The sequence below is a fragment of the Hippichthys cyanospilos genome, chromosome 21 (genome assembly GCF_059441005.1).
Source record: "Hippichthys cyanospilos isolate Australia breed blue-spotted pipefish chromosome 21, RoL_Hcya_1.0, whole genome shotgun sequence".
Classification (NCBI taxonomy): Eukaryota; Metazoa; Chordata; class Actinopteri; order Syngnathiformes; family Syngnathidae; genus Hippichthys; species Hippichthys cyanospilos.
In genome coordinates this window covers 13,743,672-13,770,000 of record NC_142389.1, presented here as the reverse complement: position 1 = coordinate 13,770,000, position 26,329 = coordinate 13,743,672, and the positions used below count along the sequence as shown (strand labels likewise).

Below are 26,329 nucleotides of genomic sequence, written 5' to 3'. Positions count from 1 at the left end.
AAACGTTACAAAAAATGTTGACCACTGTTGTATGAGATCAGACTTCTTTTAGCTCAATTTAAAATCGAGTGTCTTGAAGCCAAGAGTTATTCAAAACAAAGCAGCAATAGATCATTCAGAAGTACCTTATCTTATTTCAATTAAAATGACTGTTATTTGATTTTAAGCTAAAGCAAGCACAACAGGATAAAGACACGAGTTTTCTTCCTTTTCTAATGCTCCAACAATGAAAGAATTAATGGTGCTGTGAAATCGCCCACCCTGATAAGACCTCAATTCTCTTTTTCTACATGTCATGCAGTGACTCAACTGCACTTGCATCCATGTGGAAAATGTTAGGACAGGAAGCAATGAGGATAGTTTTCATTGCACATCGAGGGCACGTTTGATGACTTGTGTTGCACTCGTAGCGGTTCTTAGTGTTTATAATGTAGCATTTGCATTCCACTTCTCCAATCCTGCAGTCCCCACGGGGAATTGATTCCTGTTGCCTTTTCACATTTCTATCTTCTCATTCCATACTCGTTAGTCCTCCTAATGTCATCTTTTACTCTTACTTTATCCCTCACGCCAATGTCTTTATAATTCTCATTCATCGCATCCTTCACTTTGTTGCATTTGCTCCCTCGACATTCCCTCTAGCTCGCTTGTCATGCCTGCTTATTTTATTGTTTCTTACAGTACCTCAAAGCATCTACTATTTTCCATTGCTATCTTCACACAGCTCCATGGACTCATCTTCATCTTATATCTCGACTGTCCTTGTGTTTACACCCGCCATCTGTCTAATCACCCAATCGTTTTCTTTCCTTTGCTTCTTTTCCTTATTCTGTGGCACCCTCCTCATCCCTCTCTGTTTGCATCACTGCTGCCAAGTGTTATCCTTTCCTCCACTTCTCCGTCTGTCTCTGTGTACCAGGTCCTGTCTTGAGCCCACAGCCTGGTTGACAAATAGATTACATCTTCAAAGACACCGTATTTCACATCTTTATTTAACAACATACATCTTTCGGAGACTTCACTTTGAATTCCTTAGGTCTCGTTATCATTTACGTGTGCCGTAAAAATGTTCAAATATTTAATCTGCTACATATTAAACAGACCTTGAAGTGTGAACCTTTATCTCAGTTGGTGTTTATTTCACCCCTATGTATATAACATAAGGTATGTATTTACTCGATTTGTAGTTTATTAATGAGAGAAAACAACGTGTGATGCTAATTGCCTTAGTCAAGGTTTGCAAGCAAACGTGGAAAATTGCACTCAAAATACAATAAGTGTGGAATTGTGATAAATAGTTCCAGAGAGCTTATGTCTAGCTTTAGTAAAATAGCAATGCTAACAGTGCTATGTGAGCATTAGCCTTGTAAAGAGGTCAACTTATGCCACGGTCGATGCACTGGTAGAATGGACTAACCAGTGAATATATATCCAGTTTTAACAAAGTAGCAATGCTAACAGTACTAAGCTAGCACAGTAAACAAGACATCATTAGCCATGACTGCTGCCTTGCAAGCATGACAACTGACAACCCAATTAGTTACAGAGAAAGCATATCCGGTTTAAAAAAAAGTAGTAGTGCTACAAGTCCTAAGCTAGCATTACCAATGCAAAGAAATTAAAGTAGCAATGCTAAAAGTATTAAGCTTGCGATAGCTCTGTAAAAAAGTCAACACTAGCCTTAGCTGCTACGTTAATAGCATGACATTCATAATAGACTCAGACAACGGACAAAGCAATGGTCTGGACTCTGGAATAAATAAAGATTACTGGCCCTATGTTTGCCCTATGTAACTGCCCTAAAAGAGTAAAAAAAAAATAACATTTAATACTGACAGATGACAAAGATTTTTTTTAAATGAGACTGACATTAAAACTTTTGAGATTCCACTTGTACAGATTTGTTTAGCTCAGACTGTCAACCCTTTCAAACTCGCCCTTTCTAGGTGAATTATTTTTATTATAAACATGTTATCATAACAGTTTCCATCAGAGACTGTTAAAACATTTTCGTTTCTTCCAATTAACCCTTCTTTGATTAGCGTTACACTAAAAATCGTTTAGCAGAAAACGGATTCTTGATACATGACCTCAGAACCTTTATTTGAGATTGTGGTACTCCAGTGAGTCTATCAGTAAAATGAAAAATCATTAACCTCCGCTACTTTTCTTAATGGCGGGTAAAAGGGAGATGTCCGCTTGTTTGTGTTTTTACTATTTATGTTTGATTGCTCCACAATTAATTATGCAGCGCACACTGCATACTAAAAAGTCAGCCCTGTGCATAATTTAAAATGAGAGGGAATCAAATGTGTCCCACTCATCTTGATTTAGACACCATTTGATACAGCAGCACAATCTAACCTTCATCTTTGTTGATGAATTTTAAGTCAGCTGGCTATTCATTTAACCTGCCTGATTCCATTAACAATATATTTAATATTTTTGATTTGTGCTAGTGTACATGCATTGTCATTTTCATTTAATTTGCCATTATCGAGCCACCCTTCATGGTGTCTGCATAAACGTGCCTTTGCCTCTATTGGTTATCCAAAATGCAGACATAAAGGTAATAGATGTCATCTCACCGTGACAAATGCCCAGATGATGCAGTAGAAATCAGCAAAAGAATATGAGGGGGATGGACGGTAATTTCTTGTGAGAGGACCGAAAATATGTGAGGGATTCTTTGCTGCCTCGGCTGAGAAATGACGACATACGCATACGAGCTGTTCAGTATGACACATGTGGCCCGGGCAAGCAGGTGCTTCGGCCACAGAGTGAAAGAGAGTATGAAAAATTGATGTGGCCTACTTAGAGCAGCTGAGCAGAGACCATGGCGGGAGAGAGGGCTCTATGCTGGAACGATATTAGATTTTGGAATAAAGCAAAGTGAAGCTTTTCCTCCTTTGTGCATTATATCATATTGTGTGTGTGTGTGTGTGTGTGTTTGCGTTTCTGCCTTTGGTTTTTGCTACATGGTGGGGACCAAAGTTGGGGTATTACTGTTTTGTGGAGACCTCTTGCACATGTAGGGACCATTCTGGTGGAATCCAGAAGTTCAGACTTCTGTTTGAGGGTAAAGGCTTGTTTTTTAGACTATGCATAACAATCAGATTTGGGTTGAGATTAGGGTAAGGGTTAAGGTTAGACAATCTGTTGTGATGGTTAATATTAGGCACTAGGAAATGCATTGTGTCCATCATGCATTGTGTCCATCAACAGTCCCCACTATGAAACTTGGGGGTGGCATGGCTCGGTGGTAGAGTGGTCGTTTCCCACCTGGGAGGCTGTGGGTTCAATCCCCCGACCATCAAGACCATGTCGAAGTGTCCTTGAGCAAGACACTGAAACCCCCAGTTGCTCCTGATGCTGCGTCATTAGTAGGTAAATGACTAGTTAGTGTAAAGCGCTTTGAGTACCCAGGGTAGAAAAGCGCTATATAAGTGAAAGTCCATTTACCAAACTTGAAAACCTTGTGCGTGTTTGTGTGTATGTGTGCGTGTGTGTGCGTTGGGCCTGGCACATTAGCTGCAAATCAGTTCAAGTTGAACTGCTCCAAGCCATTCAACACCACCGCCACACAGCTCTCATTAGACCATCTCGCACTCTTGCAACATTGTTTAACCAAGTGCGGACCCTTTAGCTACCCCCCTTCCCATTACAATGCGATGGGGGAGAGCAGTGCGCTCCCTGAAGGAGTCAGCACAATGGAAAAGACTGCATGTTAATCAATGCTCCACAACTCCATGCAAGCCAAGGAAGACTTGCTTCTTTAGCTTGTTTTCTCCAGCAAAAATGTTAACAACCGGACAAGGATTTATTTATTAGCAGTTATTGTATGTTGCCAACCATATCGGTTGCTGGATTTGTGCTGTCCTCAGCACTAGGCTAAATACAACAGTCACAATATGCGAATAACATTATTCGAGCATCTGGTACAAAGTTGGAAAGTGACAAATGAAGGACTTACAGAAGATGTGCATTTACATGTCAAGTCAAAGTCAAAGTCAAATCTATTGTCAATTTCTTCACATGTGCTTAACATACAAAGGAATCGAAATTGTGTTTCTCACTATCCTCTGCGTTTTACATGTACAATAACAAAGTGCAGGTGCGCAAGATGAGACAGTTCTCATCTATAGTAATGTAATGTGCAGTATGTTAGATCTACTTTGTCTAGTGCTACTAAACTAATAACTAAAACTAAAAACTAAATACGAAAAACCAGGTATGACAAGAGTAACCCAAGGCAAGACATAAGTAGCAGCATATGACAAGACAATCCCACAGTACGAGACAAAGCAAGACAACTCTGACAGTGGTTGTCCCAGTTGTGTGCATTTGAGGTAGTTGTTATAGTTCTACAGTAAGTGTAATCACTAGTGCAATGGAAGTAAAATTATGAATAAATATGGCAGCAGCAAGTCTGTGCAAATTTTGCAAGAGACTTGCTGCTGCCATATTACCATGTGACAAGCACGTTTAACGGCCCTTGCAAATACATTCCAATGTACTTGTAGGCTAAATGTGAAAATCCTTTTTTTCCCATGATGCCACAGCATATATGTGCGCATACGCCACAAAAATCAAATCATATTATTGTTTAATAACAATGTTGACTTAAATTTCAAATATAGATTTTTGTAAGTCCAAGATTAAAACATTAGCATTGCTGGTTTTAAGCATTTAGAATACCATATTTTCCGCACTTTAAGGTACACAGGTTTATAGGGCGAACCTTCAATGAATGGCCTATTTTATGGCATATTTTAATTGTTTCCATATATAAGGCACACTGCATTATAAGGTGCTTGGAATAGAAGCCACAGTAGTGGCTGGGGGTTGCGGTATGCGTCCACGATGGAGCAAAAAGCTAAAGGGAATGTCAGCAAAACAATCAGATAAGAAATTATGGCTAAATATGATTTGTAGAAAGTATTTTCTGAAGGAAGGGGAAAAATGCCTCTTGATTTGCAAATTTTACTTGGTTTTATTGTTCTGACCAGTGGTTGTGGGAGCTTGACCATGTTGCATCTCTAAAATCAAAATATTCCCTCATCCTTGCATCAGGAAACATCCTTTCCAAAGGTTCACATTCATGTGAAAGCAAAGTTTTTCATCCATTCATATTCTAGAATCACTTATACCCACAAGGGTCACAGGCTTGTTGGCACCTATCGCATCTGACTTGGGACAGTAGGCGGGTGACACCCTGAATTGGTTGCCAGCCAATTGTAGGGCACACAGAGACAAACAACCATTCACATACCCAATCACAACTAAGGACAATTTAGTATGTCCAATACACCTGCCATGCATGTTTTTGGAGTGTGGGAGGAAGCCGGAGTGCCTGGAGAGAACCCACACAGGCTCAGGGAGAAAATGAAAGCTCCCCACAAGAAGGTAGCAGCGAGATATATTTGAACTTGTGTCCCTGAACTGTGAGACGGACATGCTAACCATTGCGCCACCTAGGCGTCCAGCAGCAAAAACTTTCCCCAATTAGAATGTTGTATCAGGATGCAAAATTGCTTCCAAGGTCAGTTTTTAATGGGCCGCAGATAAGAGTAAAGTGCTTTATGGCCTTTTTATTGCTCATCAAATTGCTCAGGTACTGTACTTTTTTTCTTTGCAAAGGGCTTCTTAAATGACTTTTTAGGATATCTTATTTCCTTTTATCATTCGAATAAATATGTCGATTTTACATTTTATTTTGTGATATACTTTAGTAGATGTGGGCCGAACTGTTTTTTGAGGTTCTGAAAAAAGTGAAAAGGTTTCACACATCCTGATACTACAATTATCCATTCATCCATTTTCTATAGTCGCTTATTCTCTCTAGGGTCGCTGGCTTGCTGGTGCCTATCGCAGCTGTCCACTGGCAGTAGGCAGGGGACACCAGAAACAGGTTGCCATCCAACTGCAGGGACGAACAACCATTCACGCACTAAATTGCACCTACTCGTTTAAGCTTGTGGGCCACATTACGCTAAACCTATTCTCAAATGGGTTGTACCAATAAAATCATGGAATATATTTGTATAAGTTTAAAAAAACTTCAATTTATTATTCTTTTTTAGTACAATTGTACAACATCACTATAAATCATTAAATATGAACAGTACTATTTATCATAAAACATTTGAAATATTTCATTTATTTAAAACATTCAGCTTATTTTTCTACTTTACAAAAATCACCTTGCAGGCTAGATAAACACATTTGTGGGCCAGAACCTTGCCGTGGGCCATGTGGTTGACACTCTTTATGTAGTGTGTCCATTAAATCTACCACACATGTTTTTGGAATGCAGGCACGGGGAGAATATGCAAACCCCACATAGGAGGGCCGAAGCTAGCTGGAATTGAACTCAGGACCCTTAACCGTGAGGCAGACGTGCTCCTCCAACATGATGTCGATACTACCATTATTTCGATTTAAAATATGTAGGTGGGCTCCTATTTATGTGGAAAACATGAAATTCGACACAAGAACACCTTCATGCTGGCTTTTTGACAGCATTGCAGCACTGTGACCCTGACGACAAAAATGAATGACACTTAAGGAGAACTACTGACAGATGGCGTTAACTATAAGTACAAGTGGTGACCTTTAAAAAAGTTGTCATTATGGTGACTGAGCGAGAGTTGTTTTCAGAGGATGTTGATAATTAAAGCGGCAAGGTTTTTTTTTTGTGCTTACCTTCAAGGGATTACAAATGGAGAGTGTAAGATTATTTTCATTTGTATCAATTTATCTAAAAATTCTCAGCATCGAGTTGTTCCGCAAGAAATGATGATGATGAAACTTTCAACTAATCAGGTTACAGTGTTTTGGGATATGAGCCATTTATGAGTACATTTTGCATTACTCTCCGCGTTTCGTATGTGTCTCCCTGAGGAAGTGAAATTCATTTTTACATGAAGTCTAACAGATGGAGGTGTAGTTTGCATGTGAGTACAACGTGGATTTAGCAGTTCCCTAATGAAGGCCAACACACACCCACACACACCTTATTCCTCCTCATATTTTCAGTTTTCTTTGCAGTCCACAATAATAAAAAAAAGAAATCTGCGCACTTTTTAATGTGAAAGTACAAAACGCATATGATAACTCCCAAGTAACCAGTTAATCCCTTCCTCCAAGTCGTCTCCTTTTTTTTTAAGACCCTGTTCTTTCCCTGACTGCCCGTTGAAGGATTTAAAAGAGCTTCTTCAAGGCGTGGAGAAAATAATCCACTGTTTCCGTAATCCTGCGTGGATGGATGCACTCAAGCCATCAGCACACATATGCATATTCAAATAAGTATGCAGTCACTTTCACATGCACACACACACACACGCGCACACACGCACACACACATTTTCAACATGCTGCAGGGTTTCCTGGAAAGTGATGAAATTATCATCCTATTAACGTGACAGGCGACTTGTTATGTTATGATACTTTTGGCCTGCGAACACATATGTATTCACACTTACACTGTAATCATGAACAAAACATTAAAATAAGATTTGCCAATCAAATGTCTTAGAAAATTCATGTTTGCATACAATTTGTCCGACAACATTTACAAGATATTTAAATTGTGGGGCATCAAATAAAGTTGTGTTGTATTCACACTACTTAATGGCTAATATTTATCACGATAACAACACACCACTCAATGTGGGGTCCTGACAATCCGAAGTGGCCTGAATACAGAAGTATGTACATTTTTGACTGCCAAACTTATTTTAAAATACTATTACAAAACATTGGAATGTACTAGCAAATACAGTCGGTTGAATGCTAAAAAAATACAAATGTATTAAAAATTCTTTTTAATGCCTCAGAGCAGTTGAGCTCAATGCGTCGCCCGTGGTTGACCGCCTAGCTATTTTGGTAGCTCACATGACATCGGACAAAAAAAAAAAAAAAAGTGTCAATTGAAAAAAAAAAAAACCTCATCCGTATTGATTTCAAAACAAAAGCCTACCAATGCCGTTCGTGTCATATGTTACTTGTACTATAAGTACAGTTTATTTCGATGCATTAACTAACTTGCTCTTAATGTTTGGCTTTGACTACGATAGGCAGGCAGCCTAAATAAATATATAGATCACAACTGTCATGGTTTTGAGGCACATTGGTGAGGTGCATGGGAAAGGTGGAACCAATAACTGCAGGGTTGAGACTCAAAAAGATGATTTGATCAAAAACCGAACAGAATGGGAAGGAACAAAAAAAAAGCATACAAAGTACAACAGAAACACTCAGAACGGAAATAAACTCACGGGAAGGTGAGGGTTACTCGGGGAAGATGAGGATCACGGGCAGAGCGACAGGAAGACAGTTAGGGCAAGACAGCAGGGAGTTGTAATTAGCAATGACCCGGCAACAGGTAAGACAAAACAGGGGGTTTAAATACACAGAGACTAATTAGGGGACACACACATCAGATGGGAGGGAACACGAGGTAGGGGAACCAACCGGATTGGTTAACTTGCAAGGGGCAGGAACATGTGGGCAACAGGTGGACAAAATCAAACTAACGAGACGAGGAGATGCAGACTCGGGGGAAACAAATATGAGCTGAAAGGCAAATAAACCAAAACCTCCGTAAACTAAACCCATAACAGAAAAACCCCAGGCAGAACGTGACAACATTCCAAAAATCACGCACAAGTTCGGACATCTTTTAGACTAATTCGCTTTTTTTTTTCCACTAAATCGCTTTTTTTTCCCACTATGTCATGGAGTCTTCAGTCGCTTATGCACATACTAAGTGGCATTATTAGAATAAAAATGACAAACGGACATAATATTTTCTCCCTTTTAATAAATCACAATTCATTTCCAATGGGAGGGCTTCCCATTCATTCCCAATGGGAGATTTAACATTTCATATTTTGAGCTTTCCCATTTCATAATCACATCATTTAATTCATTCATATTGCCTAATGGATCATTCCCATCATACCTACACAATTTCCACTTTTTTCAGTTTTTCCCATGTAACTTCTACATTACATAGTCTATTCAAATGGTTCCAACTTTATATGTTAAAGATTGTTCTTTCCTCTGCCATACACTCCCTTTCGCCTATTAATTGATGTTTTTGCCATTCGAATAGCCACACAATATCCACTTGTTTCTGTTTTTACCCAGTATCTTCTATATTATTTGGCCTACTCAAACCGTTCAAACCTTATATGTTAAAGATCGTTCTTTCTACTGCCATATACTTCCTTTTACCTATTAATGGATGTTTTTGCAATTTGAATACCCACACAATTTCCACTTTTTTTTTTTAGTTTTTCCCTTGTATCTTCTACATTATTTGGCCTTTGCACACCGTTCCAACGTTAAATGTTACAGATGGTTCTTTCAATTGCCATTCACTTACTTTCACTTATTAATTTATGTTTTTGCAATTTGAATACCTACACAATTTCCACTGTTTTCAGGTTTTCCCTTGTATCTTCTACATTATTTGGCTTATTGAAACCATGCCATCTTTGTAATATTCACATTTCTTTACGGATCCAACCCATTCAAACATTCAATGTCATTCCACCATTCAACGCTTCTCCCTTCAGTGCTTACGCCTTCACACGCAATTTCTTCAGGAATTGCAGATTTAATTGCAGTATAATTATTAATCTTTACTCTCGTTAACACTGTCTCCTTGTGGAAGTCAAGTATCAAGAATTGCACTCAAAATACACAGTTCAAAAGAGAACATTGCGCTGGGATGATCTTTGTGCAAGAACACAGTGTGCATTTTGGGGCTGTGATTTCATACCAAGCTACAATTGTGAACATGCTGCACCTAGTTGAGTGTGATGACAGCAAAACCAAAGAAAACAACAAAACAATTGCTTAACCACAGCCACTTAAAGAATCTGGAATCAAATATTAGATAAATAGAGCTCAGAAGAAAGAATTTATGAAGCTTTAAAGAAAATAATTAGTCAACAGTTAAGCCACAAACACTAAAAGACAAAACCTGCATCAGCCACCTTGTGTTGGATATGATGGTGAAAATATTTCGTTCCAGAGAGATCTAAATCCTCGCTGTCAGGAATTTAGTTCCAAATCACACAAGAGAATTCATTTGGTATTTATTGATTGAACCTACAAAATGTATTCCGTATTCTAACCTAGTTTGCGTGTTTTTGTGTGTAGGAGCATTTCTGTGCAGGCACAAAAAGGGCAGGAAGGCTCCCTGAAGGAAAGACCTCATTCCAAGGCCTTGCCTGTCGATATTACAGCAACAAATCAGGACTCCCCTTTGCTGAGAGGAGCAAATATTCACACGCAAACACACACGTATACGCGTAAACACACACTCACAGACAGGACTGGACACGGGAATTATGACCAATCTGCCCGTTACTGCTCCCCTGCCACTTGAAGCTACACGAGAGTCGTTGGATTGCTCAGACTTATTGAGCATGTGTGTGATATGCTGATGCGCAGGCGTGCTTGGGTCCTGATCCACAAACAGAACTTGGTGGGGACTTCTTCAGTGCACTCCTGTCCACTTATAACAGAATTGAGCAACAATTGTAGCCAATTCCTTTAGCAGTAATTGAATGCAATATATATATTTTTTTTGCTTCCAATTATACAGATTTTGATAGTCTCCCAGAAATATAGTCCAAAAATAGTAATTAATATTGTTTCTATTTCACGACCAGATTTATACCTTAAGTATGGTTGACTATTATAGACTACAAATAGGTGGTGAAAATCTTTTGACTAAATAGAAAATTAAATTAGGATTAATGTCTGAAAGTATTACATTTATTAAAATTGAGAAAAAAAATAGGGTTATATAGATTATTATTTAATTCCAAAGCCTGAGATCGAGAAGAGGCTAGATTTACCATATTGTATTATTAGAGGCAGTTTTGATGATAGGGTGTATTTCCATACTTATACATGTGGCGTACTGTGTTAAAAGTCACATGCTCAAAAATACGGTTAGCAACAATGGGGGGTGTATCTGATGTTCTCTGAATGGTTAATCACTCCCTGTGTATCTACTGCACATAATACATAATTTCGTCTGAATGTTTTTTCGCCTGAACGTACTGAATATCATATGTAATGTTCTCTGATTAGTCTATCGCTTATATGTAATATTCTGTGATCAGTTTATCGCAGCCAGTTAATGGACTGTACATATTGTGTAGTGTTCTCTAATTGGTTTATTGCTGCTAACCTATGTACTGTTCATAATACATCTGTGGTGGGCCATCAGGGCCAGCAAGTCCCTCTCTCCTGGCGTAACATAACATGACATCATTATCATAATATACTATAATAATTGTAATAACTTTAATGAAAGTCAATTTCATTTCAAATTCATTTTTAATATATATATATATATACAGTGGTACCTCGGTACTCGACCATAATCCGTTCTGAGGTGGTGGTCGAGCACCGATTTGTTCGAACACCGAAACCAATTTTCCCATAAGAAATAATGGAAAGTATGTGTGCACAAGTAAATGTGCACAAGCAGTACATGATAAAGATAAAGATAAAGATAAATAAAGCATTATAAACCATTTTGTATAATTTACTTACGTTTTGGAGAGTGGTTGATGGCATACAGGAATGGATGTGGAGAGGACGGGAGGGAGTTACTCCTTCCATGATGACGCTAGCTAACTGCGACGCGAGGTCGGACACTCGTACACCACGTTCATATTTTGCTATAATTTCCTTCTTCGGTTCATTAGTGGTCCTCATTGTTTTCCTCTTTGCCTTCCCCTTATCACTGTCTTTCTTTGGACCCATTATTAAGGGCTAGAGCAACACGAAAAAGTTTAAATCCGGGAAGAAATACTCGAACAAACGTCTTACTCCGCTGGCGGTCTGAGTTGAACTGGCGCTTACCCGCTGGCCGAGAAGGGCCGAGGAGCGCGTTTGGGTCGGCTCGGCTCGGCTCGGCTAGTCGAGAACCGAAAATCTGTTCGAGGTCCGATGCATTACCTACTTGAATTTTTTGGTCGAGCACCGATTTGGTCGAGTATAGAGGCGGTCGAGTACCGAGGTACCACTGTATATATATATATATATATATATATATATATATATATATATATATATATATATATATACAGTATATATATATACAGTATATATATATTCAGTGGGCCCCCGGTTTACGAACTCCCTGATTTACGTATTTTTCATCTTACGAACGGTGACCGCGGTGTTTTTTGTCCCCCACTTATGCACAAACATTTCGACTTATGAACAATCCAACATGCCGGCCAGTGTGTCCGCACTATTTTATTCGCTTTGCTGTATCAACAAAAATAAGTATTCTCGCATGTCACGGAGATCAATCAATCAAATTTTATCTATATAGCCCTAAATCACCATCAAGTCTCAAAGGGCTTCACAGAATGAAAAGAGGTCGTACAGAGACATCTTTTCAGTATAAGGTACACAACAGCATCCCCTGTCAAAGCTCCCAGAAGGGGAAGGAAAAACTCAAAAGCCCCAATTTGGGGAAAATCAGAAACCTCCAGAAGGGACCACAGGTGGGAGGAGCCCCCTTCCAGGCCCACAGGTTGAAGTGGATGCTGCATGTACCAGACACAGAAACAATCTTATTTACATAAAACATATTGTGCTATATAGTGCAGTGATGTCTTGACAGCAGGCAAAGCCATTGGGCAGGAACCATCCCACATTCCAGCCAGGTGGACCGCAGACGGCCAAACTCCTAACCCGTGATGGTCGACCAGCGCAGGACCCAATGGAGGCGGTCAAGTCAACCCTCACCATCTAGCTAGCCCCCTCTCCCAGCCGGAAGAGGGGGGCAGGAAAAAAGAAAAAAAGAAGAAGGCTGCAGAAAGGCTAAATTAACTAAATGCTTTTGAGTATAAATGTGTTTTTAGTCGGGATTTAAAGATTTCTACTGAGGTGGCTGTGCGAACTTCCATAGGTAGGGCATTCCATAGTACTCCCGCAGACTTCTTTTTAGCCCGTGGGGTCGATAACAAACCGGCATTTTGTGATCGAAGTTGTCGGGACGGAACATAAGGTGATACTAAGTCGACGAGATAGGAAGGAGCTAAACCGTGTAAAATTTTATAAGTAATTAACAGCACCTTAAAATCACATCTCACGTGTATTGGAAGCCAATGCAGGTCAGCTAGAATCGGAGTAATATGATCAAACTTTCTCGTCCTTGTCAATAGTCTCGCTGCTGCATTCTGTACACATTGCAGGCTTTTAATGTAGGACATGGGAAGTCCAGAAAACAAAATGTTGCAATAGTCTAGGCGCGACGTAACAAATGCATGAATTAATGTTTCTGCATCGCTAAGAGAAAGAATAGGGCGAATTTTAGCTATATTGCGGAGGTGAAAAAACGCCGTTCTTGTCATGTTATTAATATGTGTTCGAAAGGAGAGAGTTGAGTCAAATATCACGCCGAGATTTTTTGCAGAACTACTTTGGGAAATAATACAGTTTTCTAGGTTCAGCGTGGTATTCCTAAGCAAGTGCTGATGATGAGCAGGGCCAATAAATAACATCTCAGTTTTATTAGGGTTGAGAAGCAGAAAATTGGAAGACATCCATTGTTTAATCTCGGCAAGGCAAGCCTCCAGTTTACTGCACTTGCACGGATCCGTTATTTCTAAGGGCATATAGAGTTGGGTATCATCAGCATAGCAATGAAAACTAATGGCATGTTTACGTATAATATCGCCGAGAGGAATCACGTAGATGTTGAGCAGTAAGGGACCAAGTACTGACCCCTGCGGGACACCACATGAGACGGAGAAAGACTCAGAGATCGCATCGCCATAAGAAACACTATGCGTCCTTCCCAGGATGTAAGATCTGAACCAAGAAAGTGCTGATCCCGAGATACCAACACATGATCTAAGACGTTCTATAAGAATATGATGATCAATAGTGTCAAATGCGGCACTAAGATCAAGCAGTAATAATATTGATGAGATGTTGGAATCCAAGGCTAAGAGAAGATCATTCGTCACTTTTACTAGGGCTGTCTCAGTTGAGTGGTTGGCCCTAAAACCTGACTGAAGGAGTTCAAATCTATTGTTGTCTATCATGAAATCGCTAAGCTGTTGTGCTACAACTTTCTCAAGAATTTTGGCGATAAACGGAAGGTGTGACACTGGCCTATAGTTAGAGAGATCTTCAGGAACTAGGTGAGGTTTCTTAAGTAATGGTTGAATGACGGCCGTCTTAAAAGCTTCAGGTACAATGCCAGAGGAGAGTGACAGGTTGATAATATTCAAGACAGATGACCCTAAGACCGGGAATAAATCTTTGACGGGTTTGCCTGGAAGCGGGTCGAGCATGCAGGACGTCGGCTTTGCTGCATTAACCAGTTGTGTAAGACACTCCAGGGATACTAAATCAAACTGGGACAGGGTAGCCAGACTTTCATGAACCTGATTGTCCGAACTAGCATCAACAATCACAGTCGAGGTGGTGAGCGGCGCTGCCTTTTTTATTTCTTCCCTTATTAGCTGAATCCGCTGAGTAAAGAATTGCATAAAATCGTGTGCTGAATGGAGGGAATTATGATTAACCTGCTGCTGCTGTGTTAGCTGCGCTACCGTCTCAAATAAATATTTTGGGTTGTTTTTATTAAGACTAATCATTTTGGAAAAGTAATTTGTTTTTGCTAACCTAAGAGCCTCTTTATATTTCAGCAAGCTATCGCACCAGGCCTGACGGAAAACATCGAGTTTAGTTGTTCGCCATTTACGCTCAAGTTGTCTACTTAAGATGCCGTCTACTTGAGATGCCGATATGCTATTGGTCGATTAAGGTCACATTCACGGTCTCAGTCACAGAGATGCGGATATGCTATTGCCTGGCGTCACGTCAATCACAGAAATGCCAATATGCTATTGGCCGAAAGCCTTCATCTAGCTTGATGGCACAGCTGGTCGGTGTGTTGTGAATTCTATTATGGATTAAAGAGAAGGAAATCGCCGGTGATATGTTCTCTTTTGAGAAAAGTTCCCGTTTAAGAAAATAAATAAATAAATTCTGCGGGTTCGTCTCTGCTCCCCTCCGCCTCCACCCACCAACAGCTCAAGTCACGTCGCCCCAAAGGTAAATGTCATTTTTCCTTTGTATATTTATTTTTATTTATATTTATTTAATTTAACTGTACAGTAGATTATGTTACTAATTTTTAATATGTGTATAAAGTCGTGATGTTTTTACCTAAGGTTTTTGCACGCGTTGCATGCATTCACTAATTAACATAGGTTTGGATTGCCCATCATACGAGCAATTCGAGTTACAAGCATAGCCGCCGAAAGGATTAAGTTCATAACACGGGGGCCCACTATATTTATATATTTTTTTCCTTTATAAAATTATTTTCCATATTCTGTTCTTCTTGTGTCGTATTATATCTATGTGGTTACACTCCTTCTAGTGTTGTAGTTTTAAGTTGGAGTTTTTAGCCAATTAGAATTCAGCTAACTTGTGCAGGTTTTATGTAATCTGCCTGTTCCGGAAGGCGCTAGCGCATTCGCGTCAACATTTGCAAGAGAGCTCCTCAATGCACCACGGTGCTTTTAAAAAACTTTTGGAACACCCGAGTGGATACACTGTACATCTCAGTCCCAAGAGAAAGAGAGCTTGAAGAAGTCAAGAAAAATCGGGAGATTGTACCGGGCACTAGGACCATGGATAACCCACCCAGTAGGCATGTGTCAATGAACCTTTGATGCTTTGAACCTGTTGGCTTTGTCTTTGCTGATTGTGTGGCATGAGTTTTGTGATGGCATGCAAGAGTAAAGATCTACACTAGCACAGCACCGTGTTTTTTTCTGTCCTGCCACATTAGTGACCCCGACGTTAGAATGGGTGACCCCAGACGGGTCATCTTGCCACATTGGTGACCCCAGACATTAGAATGGGTGACCCTGAATGGGTCATCTTGCCACATTAGTGACCCCAGACATTGGAATGTTCAAGTGTGTGTCGGCAGTCTTGTGTGGGTCCAGACACGGACTGCACAAAATTAAAAGAGTCAATGAGGTTTAAAAAGTCCCTTGCCATTGGCTTATCAGGACAACACACATGAATGTTAAAAATCACCAACAATAAGGACACGGTCATATTTAGGCGTGATTCCACCCAGGAAATTGGAAAACTCATTCAAGAAGTCCTTATTGTATTTAGGAGGTCGATAAATAGCAGCGCACAATACAGTGTGAGAGCGACCCAGCTCAAATACACACAACTCAAAGCTGCTGAAAGAGGATGAAAGAGATAGCTGCTTGCATTTATAGTGACTTTTAAAGATTGTGGCAATTCCTCCTCCTCGGCCAGATGTCCGTGGAGAGTTAAAATAGCAGCAATCGTCGGACAAAAGTTCAGTGACTCACCAACACCTAGCCACGTCTCAGTCACACAGAGAAAGTCCAAGCCTCGGGATGTGAAGAAATCTTTCAAGATGAAAGTCTTGTTCGCTAGCGATCTAGCGTTCACCAGGCCGATCCTGGAGGAGATCAGCAGGTCCGCGGCATCAGCTGTCAGGAGAGCCTGACTCAAAGGCCACAGGTTACGGTGATTCACTCCCCGCCAGCGGGGACGAGAAAAGCTAGGCCCGCGGGGCCGGAGGACGTAATCTGTGCGGATGACAGGTGACAGCGAGGAAATGACAGGGTCCAGAGAGCTGCAATAAACAGAGAGTCCTGGCATAGCTCGAAACTCAATCCAGGAAGCCGAAGGAAAATCCGCTAGGCAAGCCTTCAGCCTCACTAGCCAACCGCTGCGTTTACCCCAACGGCGGAAGCGTCGGCAGGAGCATTTACGGCGGACTGGTGGAGCCAGGGTGCGGCACAGGTAAGGGGGGAACCCGGCCAGGAGCGAGGGTACAGATCCACGTTCACCATAATCCAGTACCGGCAGAGACAGACAGCAGTCGACACACACCGCCGCCATCTTGGGAACGCAATGGCGAGGCATAATCAACTCTTCAAGTCAGATGGGTGGTTTCAAATGTTTTGAGTCTTTAGGCCCCAAAACAACATCTGTGCTGGAACTATACTTGTTTAATTTAAACAGTTTGATCTGTTCTGTTCTGTTTCACATTATGGGATGATGGGGATGTTGTCCTTTAGTGCCACCTTGTGTTCATTTACGTTATATGCCCAAGAGGCTCAGCCTTCGGTTAGTTGAAGATCACTGTTCTACAGTTAAACACCTCATTCGTTGCAAAGTTGAGAAATTATGTCTGTGACTACATGCCACTGCCACCCAGCCACATGTTTAGAGCGCACATGGTATAGCCAAAATTGGATGCGGGCCAGCAACCCATGCCAATTCTGAAGAAATATGATATGTCTCCTCAAACAAATTCACGAAATTCTCCCACTAATGAGTCGGCTGCCGTCCCAGACATAGTAAAATTCCTAATTCGTCAGGAAGTAGTAACTTTGGTCTTCCAGAAGTTTGACGACTATCCGCAGAGCTACTGGGGGTGGAAATCCTCCTTCATCAGCCTCACTAAAGTTCTGGGACTGTCACCAAGAGAAAAACTGGATCTCTTGGTGAAGTGGCTAGGACCTCTGTCATCTGAGCAGGCGAAGAGGATCAGTTCTATACATGTGCAGAGCGCAGCTGCAGGCCTGCATATGGTATGGAGGCGTCTAGAGGAAACCTATGGTCTTCCAGAGGCAGTTGAGAAAGCTTTTTTTGAGAAGCTCGACGATTTTCCCAGAATTTCCAACAAAGACAATTTAAAACTACAGGAGTTAGGACATCTACTTCTGGAGCTGAAGCTTGCAATGGAAGAAGACTATTTGCCTAGACTCACATATCTAAACACAGCCAGAGGAATTAATCCAATTGTTGAAAAGGTACCATATGGATTACAAGAGAAGTGAATCACTGCAGGTTCCCACTACAAAGACCAAAACAAAGTCGCTTTTCCACCATTCACCTTCTTTTCACAATTTGTACGCAACCATGCCAGGACAAGAAATGATCCTGGTTTCAACTTCCTTTCCTGTGGTCCCCCACAGCTCACCAAGAAAGAACTGAAAAGCAGAATTCAAGTGTCAGTATGGAAGACTAAGGTGGACAGTGGATCTACTGAAAACAATGACCAGGAGAAACATTGCCCTTTCTACAAAACACCTCATCCCCGCAGTAAATGCCGCAGCTTCAGAAATAAGACAATTGAAGAACGTAGAGCTTTCCTCAAGGAAAATCGCTATTGCTTTAACTGTTGTGCTTCAACAAATCACATGACAAATGACTGTAAGGTGCCGAGAAAGTGTACAGAGTGTGGCAGTGAAAGGCATGTTTCCACTCTGCACCCTGGGCCTGCTCCAGAAAAAAACATGCCAAAGGTGGTCCAGCAAGGCGGGGAGGCAGACACTGAGGAATGTACGGAGCAAGAGATCGATTAATCAACAGAGGTGACATCGAAGTGTACTGAGATCTGCGGAGGAGGAGAAGGTCCAAGGTCGTGTTCAAAAATATGTCTTGCAAAAGTCTATCCAAAAGATCATCCAGAGAAAGCAGTTTGGCTATACGTGGTTATGGATGACCAAAGCAACTGCTCCTTAGCACGGTAAGATTTCTTCGACCTTTTCAACATCGGAGGAGACCTTGTGACCTACATGCTAAAGACATGCTCGGGTGGAATGGAAATGGAATGGAAACCACAGGAAGGAGAGCACATGGCTACATAGTAGAATCTCTCGATGGAAGCACATTAGTACCTCTCCCTACTCTTTCGGTGTGTGACTTAATTCCTGATGATAGGTCCGAGATTCTTTTTCCAGATGAGGCGCAACATCACACCACCTGAGAGCAGTGGCTGACCAAATCCCACCGCTCGACCCCCAGGCACACATCCTCCTACTCTTAGGTAGAGACGTCCTGAGACTTCATAAGGTGAGGAAGCAGTACAATGGACCTCACGATGCACCATATGCACAACGTCTCGACCTAGGGTGGGTTGTGATTGGAGATGTGTGTCTGGGACGTGTTCACAAGCCTACCAATGTAACGGTCTACAAAACAAACCTGCTGAACAATGAGAGGTCATCATTTGTCGCACCCAGCTCAAACACCATCCATGTTAAAGAATCCTTGTCTGGTCGTACAACGCAGCCAAGCCATTTTCGCCAGCATTCTAGTGACAGCACTGTACAAAAGGAGACCACAGACAGTCTCGGCTCAACAGTATTCGTCAGGACGAAGGATGACAATCGGCCTGCTCTATCAGTAGAAGATCAGATGTTTCCTGAAATTATGGATGAGGCCGTTGTCAGGGATAGCTCTAACACATGAACTGCTCCCTTGCCCTTTCGTACACCACGCTCCGCCTTCCAAATAACAGAAGTCAAGCCCTGAGACGTCTCAATACTCTCAGACGTGCACTAGATAAGAAGTCGGACATGAAGGAACATTTCATCAGTTTCATGCAAAAGATGCTTGACAAACAGCATGCAGAACAAGTGCAAACACTTAAAAGTAATCAACAATGTTGGTACTTACCAATTTTCGGGGTCTACCACCTACAAAAACCAGAACAAATCAGGTTTGTTTTTGACTCGAGTTCAAAACATGAAGGTGTTTCCTTGAATGACGTCCTACTAAGTGGTCCTGAATTCAATAACACACTGGTAGTAGTACTTATGCGCTTTCAAAAAGAGGCCATAGCCTTGACAACAGATGTGCAACAGATGTTTTACTCCTTCAGTGTCCGTGAAGATCATGGAGATTACCTGAGATTCATTTGGTACCAAGATAATGATCTCAAGAAGGACATCACCGAATATAGGATGAACGTCCCATGTATTCAGGAACAGCCCCTCACCAGCTGTGGCGATATATGCACGGCGGAGAGCTGCCCACGCCGGAGAGGAAGAACATGGCACGGATGCAAAGGAATTTTTCAACAGAAACTTTTACGTCGATGATGGGTTAACCTCTGTCCCTACAGAAGAAGAAGAATCAACCTTATAAAAAGAACAAGGAACATGTTGGCAGAGTCCAACATACAACTTCACAAGATAGCATCTAACAGCTACACAGTCATGAGATCCTTTCCTCCAGAAGACCTTGCCAAAGGTCTCAAAGATTTGGATGTTGTAGGGGAGCCCTTACCTGTCCAGAGGAGTCTGGGGCTGTGTTGGAACCTCAAATCGGACAGTTTCATCAAGGTGTCCAAAGAAAAGAAGCCATACACCAAGAGAGGTGTGCTGTCCACAGTTAACAGCCTCTATGAGCCTCTAGGATTTGTAGCTCCCATTACTGTGCAGGGAAAAGCTCTGATCCGGGAGCTATCTTCTGAATGATCTACTTTTCCTCCTGAAAAGGAACAGTACTGGCGAGCTTGGAAAGATTCGCTATGTGATTGGAACACCTATCCATCCCAAGGCCCTAAACCACGGTACCCCTGTGCTCAGCACGACAGAAGGGGATCTGCATCTTTTCTGATGTGTCTACTCTTCCCATAGCAGCAGTGGCCTACCTACGGGTAGTAGATTCCTTCGGACAGTGTCACCTTGGTTTTTTGATGGGAAAGGCTGGAGTTATGTGCTGCCGTCCTTGCTGTTGAAATGTCAGAGCTGATTTCCCAGGAGCTGGACCTTGACATAGAAGCTCTGAAATTTTAAACTGACAGCAACATTGTCCTGGGCTACATCAATAACACATCCCGTCGGTTCTATGTCTATGTGGCTAACCGAGTCATGAGAATCAGAAAGGCCACACACCCAGATCAGTGGTATCGTGTGACCACTGACCACAATCCAGCAGACAATGCCACTACACCTATTCCAGAAGGTCTTTTGGAACACACCACTTGGTTTTGTGGTCCTGCTTTCCTCAAGCAAGTTGAAAATGGAGAATCCACAGTGGAGACACTAAGGAAGTTTGAGCTTGTGGATCCTGAGACAGATGGAGAGATACGGCCACCTTTTCACATACAGGTCACCTTTTCAATCAAGGCTGAGGCAAAATGTCTCAGCACTCATTGCTTTGAGCGTTTTTCAGTTTGGAGGTCAATAATTCGAGGCACATCAAGGCTCATACACCTCGCCAGGGTCTACTCCAAATTTCCCAAACCGAACATTCAAGATTTACAATCACAAACAAAAGTCATGGTCATCAGGTGTGTTCAGAGAGAAGTCTTCAAGGAGGACATCGCCAGACTAGAAAAACAACAGAAGGTCTCCAAGAACAGCCTGTTACACAAGTTGAACCCCGTACTTGACGCGGAAGGTCTCCTACGTGTAGGAGCCCGTCTGTCTGCAGCGGACATGCCAGAAGATGAGAAACATCCGTACATCCTCGCAAAGGAACATCACATATCGACCCTACTGGTACGTCATTATCATGAAGGAGTTGCTCACCAGGGTGGTCACCTCAAGGAAGGGGCCCTTCGTTCTGCAGGAGTATGGATCGTCAAAGGTAAGAAGCTGGTCTCCAGGTGTGATAAATGATTGTGTTATCTGTCGTAAGCTGAGAGGAAAGACAGAAAAGCAAATCCTGGCAGACTTACCGGCGGAACGACTCACCATAGAACCAACTTTCACCCGAGTGGGGTTAGGTATCTTTGGACCATGGAGCATTACTACGCGCCGTGCAAGGGGAGGAAGTGCTGACAGCAAGAGGTGGGCTGTGCTGTTTACCTGTCTTAGTACCAGAGCTGTTCATATAGAAATAATAGAGAGCACGTCTACATCAAGCTTTATTAACGCCTTGAGAAGATTTTTTGGTGTCCAAGGTCCTGCTAAGCTACTCAGGTCTGACTGCGGGACTAACTTTATCGGCGCTTGCAAGGAACTGAAGATCCAGACAGATGACCCTGAGATTAAAAAAAAAAACTATCTCTTAGGTGAGGGATGCACCTGGACCTTTAATCTCCCTCATTCATCACAGATGGGCGGATGCTGGGAGAGACTGATTGGGGTCCATGACGAATCTTGGACGGTATGTTGTTACAAGCAGGGCCCACTCGTCTGACCCATGAGGTTCTTACTACACTGATGGCGGAAGTAATGGCGATTATGAACGCCCGGCCATTGGTTCCTGTGTCATATTACCCAGTCACCCACTATCCTAACACCAGCTATGCTCTTAACTGTGAAAATCGAACCAACGTCAGCGCCACATGGGGAATTTGATCTCTCAAACCTCTATAAACAACAGTGGAAGCATGTTCAGTGTCTCGCCGACACATTCTGGAAGCGCTGGAGACAAGAGTACCTGGTGACACATCAGCCCCGCAGAACATGGATTGAATGCAACATGCAGGTGGGAGATGTTGTGTTGCTTAAGGATAGCCAGACCAAGCGGAATTAATGGCCCATTGGACTGGTCATAAATACCATCTCAAGCTGGGACAATAAAGTCAGAAAGGCAGAAGTGAAAGTTGTGAAGCAGGAAACTGTCAAGACTTATTTAAGGCCAGTTTCGGAACTCACCCTTCTTCTTCCGAAGATATCTTGAAGAAATTGACTTTCTTTGAGTAATGTAGTGGTAAGGTTTATACCAGGCAGGAGTGTGCTGGAACAAAACTTGTTTCATTTAAACAGTTTGATTGTTCTGTTTCACATTATGGGTTGATGGGGATGTTGTTTTGTCCTTTAGTGCCACCTTGTGTTAATTTACGTTATTTAAACTTTTGTGCCACCTTGTGTTCATTTACGTTATATGCCCAAGAGGCTCAGCCTTCGGTTAGTTGAAGATCGCCGCTCCACAGTTATACACCTCGTTCGTGGCAAAATTGAGAAATTATATGTCTGTGAGTACATGTTGTCATCCTTGTGTTGTGTATGTGTCAGAACGATGATAGCGTGTATATGTTCAAGTTCAGTTTAGATTTGCTTCCTCTAGATAGTTAGGACAGTTGCCAAATGTATTAGCTTGTTAGTAATGTATGTGTGTGTGCGGAAAGCTAACTACTCAGATGTTGCTAGTCAAACAAGTGTTGTAAACATGTTATAGTGTGTAACGTATGTTTGATTAATATGTGAATATTGTAAATAGTTAGAAAGTAATTATATTTCATTTCCATGTTTATTGCAGTTTTAAAGAGAGAGAGAGAAAAGAAACTGAGTATTGGTTCTAACTAGCTGTACAAGCCAGGAAAACAAGTAAAGAACTTAAACTTCCATGCTTCAAGCTTTCATTGGACCAACTCAACTCGTGTTAGCTATCTATCTAGTTTGACAGCGACATCAAATGAGGACAGAATAACATTTAAACCCAAAATGCTTCTGATGGAATAAGTTTGCTTTTTTAGCCACAAGCATCTTCATGTAAATGGGCACTGAGAAAACTTATTTTCTGGACTGTGCCAGAGAAAGAAGTTTTTCACTTTCTGGAAATCTACTTTTCACTTCTCATCCCACTAGTGGTCCACAAATGGCTCAAAGTATTGTAGCAAGATCTTTGTTATCACCATCCATCTGTTACACAGACGCTAGACCCCCACTCTGGGGAATGGAGTAAGCCGAAGAAACAAAGAAGGATGCGACTGAGAGTGGAGAATATTGAGAGATCACCAGAGACTTAACACAAGTGGTGGTAATGTGACTGGATGATTGGTTTGGGTGTCAGACGAGCTTTTGGTACACTTACAGTAGTTCCATCGCATGTATCCAATAATACCGGACTATATGAAACAGGTCAAATCCTTTCATTTTATCAAAAATCAGCCATTCTGATAATCTGGCATGTCTTGTGTATGGGTGTCGAACTAAAGTTGAATGAAGTTGGACTCATTTCTTGTATTGGTTCGTTTTCCTATGTACCATAATGTGCCATATAGAACCGGTCTTGCCTTATAACTCGGTGTGCCTTACAACCCAGTGGTCCTTATATATGGGAATTTCCAAAAATATACCTGTTCATTGAGACACCGCCTTATATCCAAGTGCTTCTTAAAACCGAGTATGCCTTAAATATGGAAATTTCCAAATATAGTCCTCTTTATTGAGGCTGTGCCTTAAGTTCCCGTAGGGATGTCAACTGAAGTTGAATAAAGTTTGACTCATTTGTTGTATTCATTTATTTTACTTAATGTACTGTTATGGGCCTCATAAAACTGTGCTTCTTTATAACCCAGTGTGGTTTATTTATGGTGATGAATGTGGAAATTTCCCAAAATAGACCTGTTCATTGAGACGGTGCCTTATAATCCAGTCTGAAACTTGCCCACATCTCTTTTTATGGATACTTTTATATAGCTTGATAACTTGGATCCATAGTGCCTTAATGTCAATACTCAAGACAAGCAAGTAGTTATTCTGGACTACAACGTAATGATTCTAACAGTCGTTCTTTCTGATATTTTCTATGCTTCTAGCACCCTTGCTCATTCAGTCTTTCATTTTTCTTATGATTAATTTACAACTACATACATTTGCATACAAACAAACGTAGACCTCAGTGTTCTCTGTCCACTTTCAGATAGTTTGAATCGTTATGCATGACTTGTCATGTTTTGCTTATTGCCACTTCCCACAGTTTAATAAAGGCATCTTTTCTAAACAGAATAATTCATCGGCTGAAACAGCATCATTGCCGGTTTGTTGACAGAAGCCTGTTATATCGTCATAAGAGCGTGTTCATTACTTTTTAATGAATATGTTATTACTACTTCTCTATTCTGAGTATGCTGTGTGTTTGATGGATTCAAAAGAAGCACTCCAGAGTCAAAGGCATCAAAAGAAAGGGAGTGGGCAATGCTGACCCAAGAGGAGCTCGGCCTCACGGGGTCAAATCTGACCTTTGTTTGCCTTGTTGTTTGCCTGTTCCAAGCAGGCTTTGATCCGTGGTGATGACACCGGGTTTTGATGGCACGGTCGTCGCTCTTCTTAGAATTGATTTGGTTAAGGAACCATTCATTTTAATTAGCCAATGAATGGACCTAGTTAAATTGGATGGATACTGGGCCAAGTGATGTCTCATTTATTTAGAAAGCAAGCCAAGTTATTGGAGTGTGTGTATTGGAGAGTGGATATTGCACAAGGTCATATAAACAGAAGCTGTCAGGAAAGGGTAGGGAAAAAAAAATCTTGCTTTACAAATGGAATGGCACATGTTAAATGGTGTTCAGAAGAGCTATCAAATGCACAAGTAACAATCTCATGATGTGGTACTGCAAAGTTAATGGAGAAGAAGCAGAAATGGAAGGAAAAACCAACAAGAGCTGAAAAGGCCAAAGATGAACGGCAAGACAAACAGATGGTTTGGCTTTCTTGCTCCGGGCACTTCATATTTAAATAATTTGGAATGACGAAGCAGCAAGATGAAGATGATGAGTTTCAAGCACTGAATACACATCTGCATATGTCAGTGCTTATGAAAAGTATGCAAAAATAGAGAAAAAGCACAGCAGAGAGGAAAGACGACTGACATTATCAACAGAAATGTCAGATAATATATGGGAACAGCTTGTATTTTGATTTTGTAACTATTATTTCCACTGTTAACACAAAATTCTAACATTGAGGAACTATATTCATTATACGTATCATTACAAATCCGCAAAAAATAATAGTACTACTCACATTGAAGTGTAGGGGAGCATAAGACCTCGTTACGTTTATTTGTATAGCTCAGAATCCTAGTGTGAGGGCAACTAACACATCCACCATCTAGTAGGAGATGGTGATATTGCAACTTAAAACTACAGTCTACAACTGCATATTTGCATATTCATGTTTTATTTTTTGTCAAGTGTTTACATTTTGGATCGTTCCAGTTTTTTTTTTTTTTTTTTTTTTTAAAGAGGACTGATGACCCCCCCCCCCCCCCCCCCCCCCCATAAATAAATAAATAAATAAAAATGATGGGCGAGGACTGACACTAAGAACTGGTATACCTAACCTTATTTTAAGGTGTTGGTACCTACAATGGCAGCCAATGCTACTTCCGAGTGCTTACTTGGAGCAGTTTTACGATTGTGAACTAGAAATTACAAATGATAAAAACAGAACATTACCATTAATAACATACATTTTCTATATTGGAATTGATAGGTCTTTTTTTTAGGGAAGGGGAGCGGATTACAGTATCTGTGACTACTCAAGGGATAAGTACTGGTCACCAATAACCATGGGACACGGGCAGGTTAACCCTTGTGCATTCATTTTAAAAAGACTACTCTCACGTTTTTTTTTTGTGACAACGTGGTATCTGCTTTTGAGGGAGGGTTTTTTTTTTTAAACCACTCAATGTTCAGTGTCATGTGCTGTATCCATACATATGTATTTTTTTTTAATTGTATTATTTTTTTTTTTATGAAATACAAGGTAAAATACCCAACTTGAAAAAGTGA

General features: G+C 41.2%; 1 protein-coding gene across 4 annotated transcripts in view; it reads left to right on the top strand.

Moving 5' to 3' along the window:
- dlgap3 (discs, large (Drosophila) homolog-associated protein 3) overlaps positions 1 to 26,329 on the top strand; it is a 162,118-nt gene that overhangs the window by 24,841 nt on the left and 110,948 nt on the right. The window lies entirely within an intron of this gene.